The following is a 6,490-nucleotide window of genomic DNA, read 5'->3' as shown; positions in this document are numbered from 1 at the left end:
ATAAATGGAAAACAGCACAATTAAATCCAGGAAAAATCACACATCAACTAGACATAGAAGAGAGGGATCATGCAAAATTTAGGGTCATTTGGATGCAAGGAAGCATGTCTACCAAAATTGGGAAGATGCACATTCATGGTGTGACACAAATTGTCACACCCTACTTCAGAAAATCATATCTCACACACCACATATGATAAATGCACAAACTTTATATCAAAACAAAGGTGAATGTGTCTAGTTTCTCCACAAAAATTTCAGGGGCATTGGATACATCATGATCATTTCACAAAAGGATTGGCAACATGTATCATTTTTGGTCACATAATACAAATCCTAAGGCCATTTAAAAATCCAATGATCCAAAAAATTATTAAAAATAATGATAAAAAACTAGACAATCATGTGATCATGATGGAAAAAGTTTCATGAAATTTGGATTTGAAACGAGTGAGAAATGAATTGTTGAAGTTGATGAACAATTTGGAATGAACATGAACAAAGTAGATGCAAGGAAAGTCAAACTGATGTTGACCAGTGGCATTTTAGTAATAAGGCACATCACTAAACAGAACGCTGCGTTTCAGCCAGCAAAACCAAATAATGTGATTGGTCGGTTCCTCAATGGAACAGTAGCACGCAGCAAAATACCCAGTTTCTGGAAATTCTAGGGTTTTCTACAGTAACACATGTATGTTCATCTTCTCCAAATTCGTATTTTCCACAAAAATCCCAGAAACCAAAACTAAATATATGCAAATGTTCAGCATGGCATGGACATCATGAATCTATCATTGATTTTCAGTAAATCAACACCCATACTTGGAATCGAGCAGAAGAACATTCATCATCAAACATATGCTCATGAACAAAAAGTTTCAGAAATGAATAAATGGCATACCAACAGGACCATTAGACCTCATACATAACAAATCCATACTTCATTTTCATGGAAATTAACTAGGGTAAGAGAATCGAGCAAAAATGCAAATGATCACAAAACTTCAATCTCAGATTTCTTACAACCTAGTCAACCAATTCACACAAGGCAAAGTGCATGATGATCAGCATGTTAGGACCTATACTAAACATAGCATAATTTGGTAAAAAGAAGAGGTCGAGCACTTACTTGTTTTTGAAGAAAAATGAAAATAGTGATGGATTGATGTTGTTGTGCTCGAACAGATGATGCTAATGGTTGATGATGATGATTGCTTGAAGCAACTCGGCTCCAACAAACCAAATCCACCTTAAATCCAAACTTGCCATGGAAATGTCTTAGTGATACAGAACTTGAAAATGGATTTCCAATTGGTAAATGATGCTGCAACAGAGCTCCAAATGATGGCTAGGTCATGGAAAAACCAAGAGCTGCTCGAGTGTTTTTTGGAATTTTAGCAGAAATGGCAAAAATGTGAAAAATGCAAGCAAGAGAAAACCAGGGTTTTTTTGTGTTATGGCTGTTGTAGTTAGGGTTCTGAAATGCAGAAAATGAGAATATATATGTCTGTTTTAACTTGGTTTTACAGATGCTAAGCTTGTTTAGCTCAAAATGAACCATTTGCAAATTGCTAACATTCCAACAAATGAACATGGAGGTGTATGCTCTGCATGATTGGGCCTCAAAACAGGCTGCAAATGACCATTACATTTGCTGTTTTACCTCTACTCCTTAAGTGCTTAGCTTGTTTTACTTCAATGAAACCAAAATGCATTATTTGCCAATTGTGAGCCAAAGGTGCATATGGAGGTGGTATGATGGAATGCTGCTCGAATTTGGGCTTGGAACATCTTGCAAATAACATATTAAACACATCCCAATTGGCCAATTGTGTCAAAAATGTTTAAATCAAAAAGTCAAACTTGAGTCAAACTTGATTTTAAATGGAACAAGTCAAAAAATGCCATTTTGATTGGCAAGGTTTTGGTACATGATGTTTATATTTTTGGAAAGAGGAGGAAAAATGTGGTTTGTAGGAAAAAACCCCACCAAATTTGGCCAAATGGTTTGAGAGATATGGCCTTTTGAAGTTCAAGATTTTGTGAAAATGATTTGATCATATCTTGACAACCATGCATGGGAATTGAGAGTTCTTGGACTTTTTGAAAATGGGAGAACAAGATCTTCAACTTTCATGTTGGGAAAAAATTCATTTGAAGCTTGTATCATGATGCAAGTTGAGGATCAAGAAGTTTCCATTTTTGGCAGTTAAAATTACAGGTCCACTTTCTATTTTGGGAAATTTTCTGATTGGCTTCAAATTTTTCAATGATGTTGATTGCCATGATACATGAGGCCTATTAGGACATGAATAAGCTCTCTCAAACCATTTCCATCCATCAAAACCATAGAATCACCCACAGTTGACCAACTTTGACTTTTCTAGGGTTTTGGATGGCTGAAACACTTCTGATGAATTTCCAAACCCTAGTTCCTTGAGACCTTGACTTCAAATGATGTCCCAAGTTGTATGGACTCTTGATTATTGATCATGGTGCCCAAATTCCACAAGAATGGCCACCATCCACTGCTTTGACTGACTGTTGACTGTCTAGGGTCTTTGCCTGACTGTGCATTGACTGATGGCTTCTGAGCCTTCAACCCTTGACTTGAACACTTCAAATGGACCTCCAAGACATGTGAACTTGATGGGCAAACCCTAGGGCCTTGGCTCCTTGAGAAACACCCTTGCTTGATTGGTTGACTGATCTCCTGATCAGTTTGACCTAATTTCTTGACTTGCTTGCACTTGAGGCAACTGGGGACAATGCAATGCTATGCAGTGGACCATGATATGCTATGACTTAATATGAGATGGTATGTACAATGATAGGTGCAAATTTGAGGTGCTACAGCTGCCCCTATTCAATCAGCTGGGAACCCGAATGGATGATAGCAATGGTTGTCAGACTTTCAGGGTAAACAGGGATTGAATACTAAAGAACCGTAGAAATTTGCACCGACTGGAATCCACCAATGGAAACGTCCACTGGGATTTGATTTTTATTACTGGGTATTTTTGTTTGTTTTTTTGTTTGTTTTTTTTTTTTTTTTTTTGGTTTTTTTTGTTTTTTTTTGTTTTCAAAGGGTACGACCACATCCAGACATCGCAATGACGATGAATGGGAAAAGAAATCACAACTAGATGCCAACGGACAACTAGGAAAAACTCAACATTCACCAAGACCAACGGAGAGGTAAATCCACAAGGGGACAGGTACAACTAGACGTCATAGGACGAATAGGAAGACTCACGTTTATCGACACCAACGGAGAGGAGGAAAACTTCAACCAGACGTCATAGGACGAGAGGTAGACTCACGTTTATCGACACCAACGGAGAGGAGGAAAACTTCAACCAGACGTCATAGGACGAAAGGGAGACTCACGTTTATCGACACCAACGGAGAGGAGGAAAACTTCAACCAGACGTCATAGGACGAGAGGTAGACTCACGTTTATCGACACCAACGGAGAGGAGGAAAACTCAACCAGACGTCATAGGACGAAAGGGAGACTCACGTTTATCGACACCAACGGAGAGGAGGAAAACTTCAACCAGACGTCATAGGACGAGAGGGAGACTCACGTTTATCGACACCAACGGAGAGGAGGAAAACTCAGCCAGACGTCATAGGACGAAAGGGAGACTCACGTTTATCGACACCAACGGAGAGGAGGAAAACTCAGCCAGACGTCATAGGACGAAAGGGAGACTCACGTTTATCGACACCAACGGAGAGGAGGAAAACTCAGCCAGACGTCATAGGACGAAAGGGAGACTCACGTTTATCGACACCAACGGAGAGGAGGAAAACTCAGCCAGACGTCATAGGACGAAAGGGAGACTCACGTTTATCGACACCAACGGAGAGGAGGAAAACTTCAACCAGACGTCATAGGACGAAAGGGAGACTCACGTTTATCGACACCAACGGAGAGGAGGATAACTTCAACCAGACGTCATAGGACGAAAGGGAGACTCACGTTTATCGACACCAACGGAGAGGAGGAAAACTCAGCCAGACGTCATAGGACGAAAGGGAGACTCACGTTTATCGACACCAACGGAGAGGAGGAAAACTCAGCCAGACGTCATAGGACGAAAGGGAGACTCACGTTTATCGACACCAACGGAGAGGAGGAAAACTTCAACCAGACGTCATAGGACGAAAGGGAGACTCACGTTTATCGACACCAACGGAGAGGAGGATAACTTCAACCAGACGTCATAGGACGAAAGGGAGACTCACGTTTATCGACACCAACGGAGAGGAGGATAACTCAACCAGACGTCATAGGACGAAAGGGAGACTCACGTTTATCGACACCAACGGAGAGGAGGAAAACTTCACTAGGGAAGGGATAGCGACGTTATGAACATCGAAAGAGGATGTTTACCGACATCAAAAGAAAACCAGACACTTACGCATGACTGGAAATCACCGAAGGATGGTGTTTACCGACACCAAAGAAGACCAGACACTTACGCATGACTGGAAATCACCGAAGGATGGTGTTTACCGACACCAAAGAAGACCAGACACTTACGCATGACTGGAAATCACCGACGGATGGTGTTTACCGACACCAAAGAAACAACACACGCGGGTGCTGACGGGATACTGACATCCACAAGATGACAGGGCAAGGCTGAACACTTGCAGGGGGTCTCACTGGGGAACAAGGTCACGACAGCGAGCAAACAGGAAGGAACACCAAGGATACCGGGTTGTAGGTATGAAACGGGTGACCGACCAAAGCGTGAATTGGTTTGTGTTCCAAAACACTCAACATTCTGAAGAGGGCTAGAAAAGCAGTCTTGTTTAGAGGATGAACATTCGATTCCACAAGGAATACGAATCTTACTCTGCTGGAGAGGACGACTTCGACCCAAGAGCGCGTGAGACATATTATCTATAGCCGTCAGAACGTAGATAATACACTCGCATGGAAGATTATCCATAACCGGGTTGTAGGTTGTTAAATGGATAAATCAACCGACAAGAAAGGCATCAGGGTACCAGGACTAGGTATGCAAAAGATGACCAATCAAGAGAGGATAAAGTTGCTAACTCGGAGCAAATACCCAAAGGCAGGGGAAGACCCAATGGGGACAATACTGCTTGATCAAGGCAAGTATCCAGAGGGGAAAAGAATACCAATACCGCAAAGAGGGGATTACATCTACCGGTTTGTAGGCAGAAAACCACGGAAAAGTAACCAGTCATCGATAGGATGAGCACACAGGGTTAACTCCAACAAGGGGATGAAAGTGGGATTTTACAACTACCAGCTAGTGGGTAGAAAACCACAAAGATAGGACTTACAGCTACCGGTTTGTAGGTAGAGGCCCACAAAAGTAACCAGTCATCATCGGGATGAGCACAAAGGGTTAACTCCACCAAGGGGAGGAAAGTGGGATTTTACAACTACCAGCTTGTGGGTAGAAAACCACAAAGATAGGACTTACAACTACCGGTTTGTAGGTAGAGGCCAATGGAAAAGTAATCAGTCATCATCGGGATGAGCACAAAGGGTTAACTCCACCAAGGGGAGGAAAGTGGGATTTTACAACTACCAGCTTGTGGGTAGAAAACCACAAAGATAGGACTTACAACTACCGGTTTGTAGGTAGAGGCCAATGGAAAAGTAATCAGTCATCATCGGGATGAGCACAAAGGGTTAACTCCAACAAGGGGAGGAATGTGGGATTTTACAACTACCAGCTAGTGGGTAGAAAACCACAAAGATAGGACTTACAACTACCGGTTTGTAGGTAGAAGCCAAAAACGGTCTGCTGAGAGACAGAGTGAGAAAAAAGGATTTACAACTACCGGGTAATGGGTAGAAGACCGTAAAGAGAGGACTTACAGCTACCGGTTCGTAGGTAGAAGCCAAAAATTCCGCTGAGGGTGAAATGAATGAGTGCCGGTTAGTGAGCGACTATTCTTTTATGCCCCAGGGAAGCACAAGAGACAACCAACAGGAAGCCAATTTAGGATTGATCCAAAAAGGCAGACTGAAACAAGACTCATCCTAATGAGGAAAGAGCTCAATAGGGACAATCCATCCCGTGTAGGGAGGGAACGGAAGCAACCGTCATCCACGAGGATGTATCTCAGTGGGGAAATGGCAGGAAGAATGGTAGACACTTTCTGCTTAAGGGGTAGACTCTACATGGAGAGATCAGACACACCCATATTTGCTTGAGGAAAATCTACTGGAGAGATCAGTATCAACAAACAGCAGGAGACAACCATCAACAGATACACGGCAACAGCTGCATCATGAGTATCTGAATGCTATGATTATGCATGTATGCATTATGCATGATGAATGTATGACGGATGCTGACAAACAGACATGCTCAACACGCAGGTCCGGGAATCAACCGTCCGGAGAGAAAACCAAAGCCATCAGAGAGCAAAGAAAATCCACTGGGGACTGGGATATCAGGGAACACTCATCATCCTGCAGGGGAGAAAG

Source organism: Lathyrus oleraceus, chromosome 1 (assembly GCF_024323335.1).
Source record: "Lathyrus oleraceus cultivar Zhongwan6 chromosome 1, CAAS_Psat_ZW6_1.0, whole genome shotgun sequence".
In the NCBI taxonomy this organism is placed as follows: Eukaryota; Viridiplantae; Streptophyta; class Magnoliopsida; order Fabales; family Fabaceae; genus Lathyrus; species Lathyrus oleraceus.
This window is presented reverse-complemented; position numbering follows the sequence as displayed.